Source organism: Panthera onca, chromosome B1, assembly GCF_046562875.1.
Source record: "Panthera onca isolate mPanOnc1 chromosome B1, mPanOnc1 haplotype 2, whole genome shotgun sequence".
In the NCBI taxonomy this organism is placed as follows: domain Eukaryota; kingdom Metazoa; phylum Chordata; class Mammalia; order Carnivora; family Felidae; genus Panthera; species Panthera onca.
The window spans coordinates 188,246,497-188,258,641 of record NC_138342.1 but is presented as its reverse complement, the minus strand read 5'-3'; the positions used below and the strand labels follow the sequence as shown (position 1 = coordinate 188,258,641).

At 43.0% G+C, this 12,145-nt stretch overlaps 1 protein-coding gene across 6 annotated transcripts in view; it reads right to left on the bottom strand.

Moving 5' to 3' along the window:
• The window catches only part of SORBS2 (sorbin and SH3 domain containing 2), a 183,700-nt gene extending 180,611 nt beyond the window's left edge, over positions 1-3,089 (bottom strand). For 2 of the 6 annotated variants that reach the window (XM_078445303.2, XM_078445306.2), the window contains exons 1-2: positions 2,884-3,089; positions 2,377-2,516 (exon numbers count right to left, since the gene is read on the bottom strand). The gene's annotated coding sequence lies outside the window, so the exon portion shown is untranslated. The remainder of the gene's footprint in view (positions 1-2,376; positions 2,517-2,883) is intronic. The other 4 variants (XM_078445307.2, XM_078445309.2, XM_078445323.2 and 1 more) reach the window with 2 other exon arrangements.
• Positions 3,090-12,145: the final 9,056 nt, after the last annotated feature.

The window sequence follows — 12,145 nt, the reverse complement described above, 5'->3', positions numbered from 1 at the left end:
CCAGTTTGGGATTGTGTTTCAAGTCCAGGCCCACTGACATTCATGAAACTTTTGGTAAAACACGGGCCAAGTTTCGAGCAAGCCTGGGTAGAATACTTCTTTCATGTGGAACCTGTGTGAAACTCAGTGGCTTTGGCTAGCTTTCACCTTGAGTTTCACATTCAAACAATCCCAAGTTTCAGAGTAAAATTAAGGGGTGAAGGGAAGTAAAGAGGCAAACAAACAGAAAACCGCTCAACAAGAACAAAACAGAAAAAAATGAATTGCCGGAGAATGAAATGGCTGTCTGTCATCTTCCAAATGGCTTCATCTTGGTGCCACTGGACTCTGCCACTAAACTTATGTTGCCTTCAGCCTATATCTGCGCTCATCAATGCCAAATCAAGGCTTCCTGGTACTCCGGGGGAGAAAATGCTAGACCCTCAAAGGCCCTAGGAAGCAGTGAAGCACGTGCTCAAAGTAACTGGAGGGTTTAAAATTTGTATGCAGAAATGTGATGATGAAGAGACTCCTTAAAATGCAGATTTGAAAGGAAAAAGCTAGCAATTAAATGTCCAACTTTTGGAAATAAAAACCAGAGGGCGCATCTCTAGGTTTTCCTACTAAACTCAAACTCTAGAGCTTATCTTGCCTCTATTCCTAACCTAAAGGGACCTCCTAACCCATAGCATCCTCTGTAGCTACAGCCCTCTGAAAACTTGTCCTGCGGCCACTTGCTTTCCTTCCCGGCAAGGTGCAGGGTACAGAGAGCAGACTGTGTTCCCTGTAAGGAGCCACTTCCTTGGCTGGGACTGAAGCAGTCTCCTGACAGGATTAGGCTCGTTCTACTCCTAACCTGAACACAACACACGGGGACCCTGTGCCAGGGAACGTCAAGCTCAGTACCTAGCAGAGGACTTTGGAAACACCCTCTGCTTGGGCTAGGGAAGCAAAGGCTAACAGAGCAATGTAATTAACACACGAGTTTTCTTCAAAGAGAACTTTTAAAAGCCTACTGCATGGCGAGAAACTGTTCCACTTGGCCAATTCTAAGAAATTCATTAAAAAAAATTCTTATCCCTCATTTAGCAGATGTTTCACTCACATAGCAGACTTTTGGCTACAAAGCGTTTTTCTTTCTTTCTGTTTTTTTCCCCTAGTTTTCCTTCTTAAAAAATTTCTTTCTTTTAATTTTTTGTCTTTTTGTATTGTTTAAAAGTTACCCAGAAGATCAGTGTGTTTAAAATGCATGTTTTCTTTTGCCATGTGGTCTGAGATACCAAATAAACTTCTTTGGAGACAAGAATCTAAATTCCAAGGATTTCAGTGTCCATGTTGAAAAAGCAACATTAGGCCCCAAGGCACATTGTAATTTTGAGGCAACAGGGCAACTCAAGGGAGGGGTTGATAGAATCAGGTTGTATGCACTGTCCTTTGCTGCTTTCACACGTCTGCTCAGAGGGGGGCAGAGAGTTGTCCTAAAGTCTGTATGGTGAGAGGTGAAAGACCTTCCCATAAAACAGTCTTTTCCTTTGAGTTGGGAGTTCCTATACAAGTAAAACCTCAGACATCATCAGTAAGGAAAACCAAAGCCACATAGATTATTGAAAGGAAATGGTATAAAAGCATTGAGGAAAAAAAAAAGTCGTTTTACTGAACACAGTAAATACCCACAATCAAAGTTAACTGCTGTGTTTGAAGTTAAAGTCCACAGATCAAAGTACTTTGCAAAATGTCAAGCATGAGCATAAGGAGGGCGAGGGGAGAGGCACAGAAGACTTTCCAGAATACTGTACTGTCCCGTTACAGAAACCTGCTAGTCAAAGACCTTTAGCTAGGTAAAGCATTTGCAAAACCAGGTCACCTGAACTGTGGCAGGAACATAAAAATTTTAAAAAATGAAACATAAAAAAAAAACCGCTTCCACATTAGCAAGGAACAAAGCAGTGATCCAAGAACAAAATAAAATAGAGCTATCTCATTCTCCTTAAAGACTAATTACTGACATTTTCTTGGCTCAGGTGGTTGCAGCTTTTTCCTTTTCTTTTTTTCCATGCCCTTAGAAAGTTAAAAATAAGTAAACAGTCTAAACAACAAAATTACGATGTCTGGACCCTGTCCCTGCTGGCAGTCAGGTTAATTGGAGTTCTGATGTAGCTCAGTCACAGGCCAGTATGTATCACAGGTCACCGTGACAGAGAGCTTTGAGCAAAGTTTAAAAGTACAGCCACAGAAATGTCCAGATGCCATTGCTGTATTCCGGAACACCACATTTACCTGCAAATCGTGCACAGCCGCCCCATACCTTCACTATAAATGAGTTATGTCAAAGACGATCGTCAGACACATATCAGAAACCAATGAAATAATTCCAGAAGGAAAAAAAAAAAATCTTACCTACAGGCAGCTGGGCTCAACAGTTGCTCTAAACAGAGGAAGTAGGAGTCAGTGGCCTTTTACATGTAGAGATTGTTTATTTAGCCCTTTTTAAAAGGTCTTGAACTCCAGAGGTTTAAGATTAAGTCCAATCCAAGTGTCTGAAGGAAAAAAAGGCAAGAGAGACGGCAAATAAGAGAGGGAAAGAATCCCAGCTGCTGGGTGGTGCCACTGTTCTGAGAGCATTTGAGCTATTTTCAGCATTAACAGCAGCCGGAGTTGTCTGCAAAGGGATGAAAAAGCCTTCCCTGAGTCGCCACCTCCCTCCCCCTTTCCCCACGTGGTGGGGGGGGGGGGAGCACGAACCAGGAAACCCACGACAACGTGGTTCGCTGTACAAATACTCATTTACATTTTGAGGAAAACTGCCAACACTGTTGAAAACGACAACAGCAGAAACAACTTGACTGAAATCTTAAAGACACACGGTGCCGTGCCGCAATCCTCAAGTTTTCCCGAATGACTTACCTGATGTGTTGAAAAGAAGGTGTCCTCTTTGTGCCTTATTGAGAGGGAAGATGTTTCTTCTGCTGATTACTCGCTTCTGGGGGTCTTAAAAAATATTTTAGATCTCTCCGAGGAATGTCTGTTGTCACCCTATCCTTCTTAAGACTGAACACAAATGGTTTATTTCTCGCACGCACCTAAATTTCCAGTTTCGTCAACTGTGCTATTTTTGAAAGCTACTGGGTTAAGCTGTTGACATTTCTTATCTGTTGGCAGCGACTGGGGACCATTCAGTGACATGATGCAGACAGACACGGATCCCTTGCTTGTGCTTCCAAAGGAGTAATTTGGATTGGGTCACCAACAATGAGCAGCAGACTTGGGGCTTTCACTTTATTTCTAGAATTATAAATTAAGATCTAGGAGTGCTGTTCATTCATTCAGCAATTTATGTGGCCGGTACTTGGGAGCCTCCTGTGTGTCATACATTGTGAGAATAACAAGAGTGAGTGAAATAAACAGGGTCCTTGCCTCAGAAGGCTCACAGCACACCAAGGCAGCAAGAATAAAGAATACAGAGCATTTGTTACAATCTCTTGGTCACATGAGGAGACTTCAAACCATGGCCACGGGAGATCGGGATTTCTCTCGACTAGGACTGCAGGAAGATGCTATGGGTGGCCATCAGACCAACTTCTGGCTTCTGTGGCTTTACTGCACCTTTGACAGCACCCCTAAGAAGGAAAATCTGTGACTTCCTACCCCAAAACACACTTAGGTATTTTCTTAAAAACCTGTATTCCGCGTCTGTGAAATCCCTGACTTCTCTGTCTCTCTACTCCTGTAACCTAGAGAATGCTTAGGCAGGGAGAAAGTCCTGCTAAGAAGGGGTGGGAGAAGAGTCCCTGATCCTTAGTCCAGTGTGAAAACCACCCGGATGTATTTGATAACGGATGCTATGAAGGTGGGTTGCTAGAGGCTCAGATCAAATCCAACTGTGTCTTTACAGTTAAAGACACTGGTATTGATGATAGAAAATACTGAAGATTATGCATGATACATAAAAAAAAAACGGTTACATGACTGCTATTTCAAGTCTTGTGATAAAATAGTGAAATCCTTCAGCTACCCTACACTATAAAACTATACGGATGGGGCGCCTGGGGGCTCAGTCGGTTAAGTGTCCGATTTCAGCTCAGGTCATGATCTTGAGGTCTGGGTCTGTGAGTTCGAGCTCCGCATCAGGCCCTGTGCCAACAACTCAGAGCATGGAGCCTGCTTCGGATTCTGTCTCTCTCTCTCTGCCTCTCTCTGTCTCTCTGCCTCTCCCCTGCTCATGCTCTGTCTCTCTCAAAATTAAATAAACATTAAAAAAATTAAAAAACTACACAGACATCTAAATGAAAAAAAAAGAACTATAACTTAAGTTTGAAATATCTAATCAAATTAAAAAAAATTTTATTTTAAAAATACATAGCAGAATTTTAAAAATCTGTCTAGAATCATGTATTTTTCTGTTCATTTATTTTAAATGGTCACATTTTACTATGTCACCAATACCTGCCAGTTTCAAAAAGGGTGCTTTACTTGGCAAAACAAGAGATGGGAATTCTGGCAAATTGGAGCCTCAGATAGAAATTCTTTTTTTTTTTTTTTTTAATTTTCTTTTGACTTTTTTTTTTATTTATTTTTGAGACAGAGAGAGAGAGAGAGAGAGAGCATGAACGGGGGAGGGGCAGAGAGAGAGGGAGACACAGAATCGGAAGCAGGCTCCAGGCTCTGAGCCATCAGCCCAGAGCCCGACGCGGGGCTCAAACTCACGGACCGAGAGATCATGACCCGAGCCGAAGTTGGACGCTTAACCGACTGAGCCACCCAGGCGCCCCTAGAAATTCTTTTTAATTGTTTTTCCTTTTTCCTCTGTACAGTTTATAATGAAAAGAAAAATACGTGTGAAAATGGGCTGTTTTTGCAACACTATGGAAGTTAACAAAAGGAAGACCACCAAGGCAGCCATTGGAATTTGGTTAAATTCCAAACCTCCTGCTTTCCACACGAACACTGAGAGAAGCCCATTGCCTCATGTTTAACTATTACTAGAGTCGTTTTACGTCACAGTCTCCTCTTAAGCGGACAGGTTCTGACCCTGCTAGCTGCTTGCATCCAGGATGAGCCCTGTCTTGCGTCATGACTCATCAAGGTCCCGCCATTCCCCAGAGATCCCAACTGTCCAAACAGCCAGGCAGATTAACACCTTTCAGCAGATTTGCTGGCACAGAAGAGTGCAAGTTGGACTTTTGGCACATTTTTAAAAATGAGAAGATAGCATATTGGGTCTTTTCTACTCGCCCCACCGCCATGACTTTTACAAGCGACTGATGTCTTAGCAACTGTTCTCATAGTACTAATCTTCATGATTTTATCATATTTTTTTTCTCTCTTTCATTTTGGTTTTTATACACAAAGTGATTGAAAACAATTGCGGACGCTTATATGGGAGTGGGCTTCCTATATTGGTGCAACAGATAACGGCTTTGGCATAACCCCTCCTGTGTATAAAATGGGGATGATAATACTACCAATCCACAGGGTTGTGGTAGGGCTTATATAATCACATAAAATGCTTAACCGAGTAATGCCTGACACATAGCCAGCACTCAATAAAAATTAATACTATTATCACTGTTCTAAGTCTAGAGCTTGGCTGTCCAATATGGTGGATACATGGGCTATTGAGCATTTAACATGTGACTAGTCAAAACTGAGATGTCGTATAATTGCAAAATGCACACTGAATTTTGAAGACTTACTATAAAAAAAGAATGTAAACTCATGTTTTATATTGATTATATATTGAACTGTGAGTACCTCAGACATCCTAGGTTAAGGAAACTGTTAAAATGAATTTTACCTGTTTAATTGTGTTTTTTTTTTAATGTGGCAACTAGAAAAATTTAAATTATATATGTGGCTTTCGTTGTTGCACACTGCCATCTAGGCCAGTGGTGCTCAAACTGTAGCAAGCATCAGAGTGACCTGGAAGGCTTGTCAAAGCCTTTGCCGGATCCCATCCCCAGTTTCTGATTTAGTAGTAGGTCTGGGGCGAGGTCTGGAATTTTGCATCTCTAACAAGTCCCCAAGTGATTCTTTTTTCTAAAAAAAAAAAAAATATTTATTTGAGAGAGAGAGAGCGTGCACCAGAGAGCAGGTGCATGTGCATGCATGGGTGAGGGGCAGAGAGAGAGATGGAGAGAGAGATTCCCAAGCAGTCTCTATGCTCAGCAGAGAGCCAGATGCGGGGCTCGATCCCATGGCTGTGAGATCACAACCTGAGATCAAGAGTTGGACACTCAACTGACTGAGCCATCCAGGCACCTTCCCAAATGATTCTTAACCACACTTTGAGAACCACTGGTCTGGGGCCTTGCTACTTAAAGAGTAGTCCATGGACAACATCAAAGTCAACACTTGGAATTTTGTAGGAAATGTGAAAACTCAGGCCCCACCCATACCTACTGAACCAGCACCTCCATTTTTACAACATCCTCAGGTTATATGTGTGCACATTGAGATTTGCGAGAAATTAATATAGCATAGTGACTCTCATTCCTGGGTATATGTGAGGCTTATCTGGAAAATTTTGAAAATATCAGTACACTGGACCCATCTCTAGAGAGTTTGCTTTCACTAATCCGATCAAAACCCAAAATATCTGAAAAGCTCCCCCACGTAATTCTAACATAAAAGCAAGCACTGAGAGCTTGGTGGGCAGTGGGGCCCTCTGACCAGAGGCAGAAGGAGCAGGACCCAGAAACCGGACATGTTCTGGAAGGGCAGTGAGGGGCAGACGCTTCGGGACTGTCAGATGCTGGGAGAATAAGACTCGAACAGACTGGAGTTGGTGGGAGCCACACGGTAGAGTTGGGTGGGTGTTGCAGCCAGCACGGGGAGACTGGAAGGAGGTGTTCCTGGCTTCTGCAAGTCTGACAGAAGCCCCCAGCTGCCCCAGGGTTGGAGTTGGAGGGAAGACTGGATAAAGAAGAGCATAGCCTTGGTCTCAGAGGAACCAGACCACCAGACCAAGTGTTGTCTGAGCAGAGATGCAGGCTCAGAAAATAAGATGAGGACCTGGTTAGAAAAAAACCTGGCGTAAGTCATGAGTGGGACCAGCTGCCATGTTGACCGAATTTCTCAAACTCTCTATAAGGACAGGATCGGTTTCAGAGGCTGGGTCTGGAATAATCTTTCAGAGATGAGGAGGGGGGAAATGGATAGAAGTGTTGAAAATCAGTTTAGTTGTACATTTCTTTCTCTCCTTCCATTGTGTGCAATAAAAGTTGAGACTCTTCTGAGCCGAGTGGTGGTCAAATTAAAACCAACGCATGCTAGGACATAGTTGACATAGATCAAACTGTCCCAGAGGATATCTGTATCTCAAAAGAGGATCTCGGTAAGTTAAGTAACTCTCTATTGATAGAACTGGGAGGAAGACAGGTTCTGGAGTAGAGAAACCTTCTGTTATCCTGCAGCACACCTTTGTTCTGCCTTTAAGTAAGCGAGCACCGTATTTGGAACAATCTCCCCAGTTTGCCAGATGACTCCTTGCTTTTCAGGTGGGCTCAGAGCATTGCATGTTCCAGAGGGCTTGAGAAAAGGGCACTCCTCACTGGAACAGAGAAGGTGGGCCCACAGTGATCGTATTTAAAATCCTAATTCTGGGGCTCCTGGGTGGCTCAGTCGGTTAAGCGTCCGACTTCGGCTCAGGTCATGATCTCGTGGTCCGTGAGTTCGAGCCCCGCGTCAGGCTCTGTGCTGACTGCTCAGAGCCTGGAGCCTGTTTCGGATTCTGTGTCTCCCTCTCTCTCTGACCCTCCCCCGTTCATGCTCGCTCTCTCTCTGTCTCAAAAATAAATAAACGTTAAAAAAAAAAATTAAAAAAAAAAATTAAATCCTAATTCTGTGGGCAGAGACCGTCTGTAGGTTCCCTTCTCACTTTATTATTTGGTTGTTTCAGAAGACATTAAACATGTGTAATGCTTAAGAACAGAGATTCTGGAGCCAGTGGGTCTGGATTTGGATAGCGGTCCTGCCATTTTTCTGTGACCATGGGCCTGTTCCTTCACCTCCCATTGCTTCCGTTTCCTTCCCTACCATGGGGCCTCGTGGGGTTGTTATGAGGATTAAAGGAGTTGTCTGAAAAGAATGTGGAAACGTCTGGCACATGGTAAATGCTATCATTGACCTAACAATGAAAATAGAGTAAAGTAACTGCAGGTTGCCATGTATGGTCAAATCCAGTCACTTTTTTTAGGTACCAAAATGATTTCCAGGGACTTTTATGGGTGTGATTTCTCGAGTGCATGGGTTTTGAAGGCTTCTTTGAGCGTTGTTTAAATTTTTTTCCTAAGAGAACTCAGAATTCTCGATTGATTCCTCATCACTTCCTATTATTTGTGAGGATCTCAGTAGGAAGGAAGTGAATGTAGTTTTCCCATGAATATTGTTTTCTAGGCTGCATTTTTTTCTCCCTGAAGTCCTTTGAAAAATAAGTTGCACTCTCCATGTTGGAAGGCTTCCCTGGCCCATGTCAGTTGAGTAGCATTGTCTAATATTCCAGGAGAACAATGTATCATTCTCCTAGTCAAATATTTCAGTGCTTAGGGAGAGGCAGCAAGACTGCCTGAAACACCGGCATGAGCTTCAAAGGTGTATTGAAGCGGCAGAGTCTCATACTACAGAGACTCTAGAAATCAGGTAATGCTGATGGATTGAAGGGGTGGACCCCAAAGTCAGGCATGTTGGGTGCAAAATGAGCGCTAGATGAAGCGAAATAACGTCTTTGATGCTTATCTGCTTCAACCACCTGAGACAAAGTGAAGCACGTTCAGTACCAATGGTGACGTGTGGCGGCATCTTGTGCTTAGGAAGTGTCAGCCAGGTGATCTGTGGGAACCTGAGTATGTTGAGTGCTGAACAGGGAATACATGCACTGATGAGGAAAGCCCAAGAGCTTGAGTGATTTGGGACCAGGCACACACACCCGACACACTTGTGCCCTGAAACATAGGCACAAGGATTGGGCAAGAAGCCCCTTCTTAACGCCAACATCTGTGCTTTTGCTTGGGCTTGTGTGAATTACGTTTGGCAAGCCCCATCATACTCTCCACCTGCAGGTGTAGTTATTCGAAAGTTGTCAAAGCGTATGTCCAATTATTTCTACTACCTGGTTACCAAAGTGAAGCAAATGTTTTCTTAGGAGATGGTGTGCCATCCTGTGTGTGCCATTATGCAATCTGGGGCCGGAGTTTCCCAAATAAGGTGACAATCTTAAGGAATGGTTAGAGAACTACCATCAAATGCAAGAGAGTATCTAGAAAAGACATCTTAAAACGTGTTAAAGCTCAGTTTTCTGGTTAAACCTTTGTCGGTCTTATATGTGCTGTTTGAATCCCACGTATAGTTAAAAAGTGCCTCTGCTGTTTTTCTAACCATAACTCTTCTTGATATTTATGTTCTGTTGAAATCGAGGCATACGCAACAGTTGCTAACTGTGGTATAAAAATCTTCAAGATAAGCCTTCTTAAGGTGGTCTATTTAAGGCTCTGCACCATCTTCTTAGATTTCCGCCCACCTCTCCCTACCTACCTTGTAGCCCCATTGCTTCTAGCCTGTCTGGTCTTTCAGTTCCTAGAATGGACCACACTTAGGGCTGTCGCATGCACTATTCTCTGTCACCGGAATGCCTTCCGTGCTCAGCAGTTAATGCTGTGCGTCCTTCAGGCAAAGTGCCCCTTCCTCAGGAAGGCTTCCCTGATCCACCCAAGGTCCTGTGTTTTCACTCTTGAACAATCAATCATATTCTTTGTTTCCTTGAGTGTCAGACTTGGTCGTGTTTGTTCGTGTGATGCACTAATGCATTTCTCCTCCATTAGCCTGGAAGTTCCTGTTTCCCCTTCATATTGCATTTCCTCCACGTTTATTGCATTTGTGCCTGGCACAAAGTAAGTGCTTAATGCGTATTTGTTGAATAAATAAATGATTAAGCAGTTCTCCAGAAGGCATTAAGCAACACATGATGACAGTTTTGTTATAGATTTATCAGAACTTGTGAAATACAAAGTGTCTTATCCTGTAAAAAGCAAAAAACTGTGTCTTCTAATTAAGTAGCTATTTCCAGCCAAGAGGATTCTCTGAAATATATTGCTTTGTAGTTATATTTTTGGTTTAAAAGCTTTCTCAAGAGGCAAATGTCACTTGTTTTAACCTTCAGGCTGTAATATATTCTATTATCATAATAATTTACATAAAATCTTCTAACATAGGTTTGAAATAAAGCAAGTTACTGCACTCATACATCATATCTCCAGACCTTTCTCAGAACCATGTAATAAGACTTGTTGTAGGGTGTATTATTAATTATAATCGCTCAGTTGAGGTCCCCGCTGTAAAGCGGTTAGGGTTGTTGAGAGAGTTACGTATTTCCTAGATGGTTCCTAGATAGTTATACCACCTGGCTCTCTGCGAGCCATTTCTGATATTGTTTATTAGTTTCTGAGTAGACAGAAGAGAAACACCATATCAACAACGCAGTGCCGTCAGGCCATTGTGATTCCTATGGCATGAAGCGCTTTCTCATGTCCGTATTGTCCCTTAGTTATAAACGTACAATGAATTACTTGTCACTGACGAGTAGCTGGGAGATTTACAGTCTTGTTCTCTGGCAAAGGGCAAGGTGATGTCAACAGGAAAGGAAAGGAGAACTTTATGTGGCTTGGGCTACATAGCAGGAGTTGGAGGCTGGAGGCTGGAGGCTGGTATTTGCCATGTTGTCTTAGACGAGGCTGTGAGACCCTCTCTTCTACCTTGGGCAGAGGGATATTTGCTAAAAATAAGAATGTCTGAAGATGAAAAGTATCTTTTCTGAGTGATTCAAAGAATGAATTAACCCAATAATCCATGGCACATTTCCATGATTGCCATGACCATAAAATTTAATTTTACAAGAATAATCACACACGTAAATAATACACGGAATGTTAGAAAGCGTCCTTGCAAGTCACAGAGATGACGGTTAAGTAAAGAACAACAGGGAACGGTTGACCAGCATTCAAAGGCTGGAAGGAACTTTAGATTCATTATATCAAGCGTATAAGAGAAATGACCTCCAAAATGAATGCAAGTCGGGGATGGGAAACTTCAGAGACTGGAAATGCTAATATTTTTTGTGTCGTCCGCCCTCTGAGCCAGAACTTCCTACCTCTTTGTGCAATCTGTTTGTGTGTCCGGGTGGGTTGCAGATGTTGCTGCAATATTGATCCCTCCAGTTGTCGGGTGGCCAGGGGAAGCTGGGGCTCCCAGACCCTCACCTCTGGCTCTTAGCAACCTCATTTGTTTACCTCGGCGTGACTACACATACTCTCCCTTCCAAGCATGCTGGCTAGAGAGAGGTTTGGGAGAGCATACTCCAACCAGCAAGGTCAACCTACTAAAAACAGCAACAATAGTCTTATTCACAAAAGGAAGCACGAGAAATAAGATGGTATGGGAGGGGTCTGTCAGAAATGTCAAGAAATGAGTAATGATAGCTCAATTTTCCAAAAAAAGAAAGGGAGTGTGGGAGAATACATCCAGACTTTCGGGATCTGGAGCTAGATCTGGACGGGCCTCCAGGAGAGGGCCCACGTGCCAGCAGCAGTGGATGTTTTGTGTTCAGACACGGGGTGGGGTTGGACCTCCGAGTCAAAGCCAACACCTTTTGCCTTCTGGCAAGTGCCCTTCTTTTTTACAGCAAGTGTTTCTTTAAGCATCCTTTTCAACTGAAGTTTCTCTCTGATACATTTCGTTTTGATAATCAAGTCACGATTTCCATCCTTATTCCTCTCTCAAATAAATGAATTATGTTCCACAGTTGTGGCAGACAATGCTTTCTACCTACTGAGAATCCACTTTTGCCCTCATCTTTACTGTAGAATCCTGGTAATACGCCAATTTCAAAACTTACCTTCCTAGTTTTTTTTTTTTTTTTTTTACCTTCCCAAATTTTCTTGCCGTCTGTTCTGGCTAATAAGATGTAGGGAAGACCTATCACATACACAATAACAGCAGAGAACCTCCTGAGAAGAAGGGTCCTTTGCCCTTTTTGCCTTTTAAATGTTTATTTATTTTTGAGAGAGTGCAAGTGGGGGAGGGGCAGAGAGAGAAGGGGGACAGAGGATCCGAAGAGGCAGGGCTTGAACTCACAAACCACGAGATCGTGACCTGAGCTGAAGTGGATACTCGACCA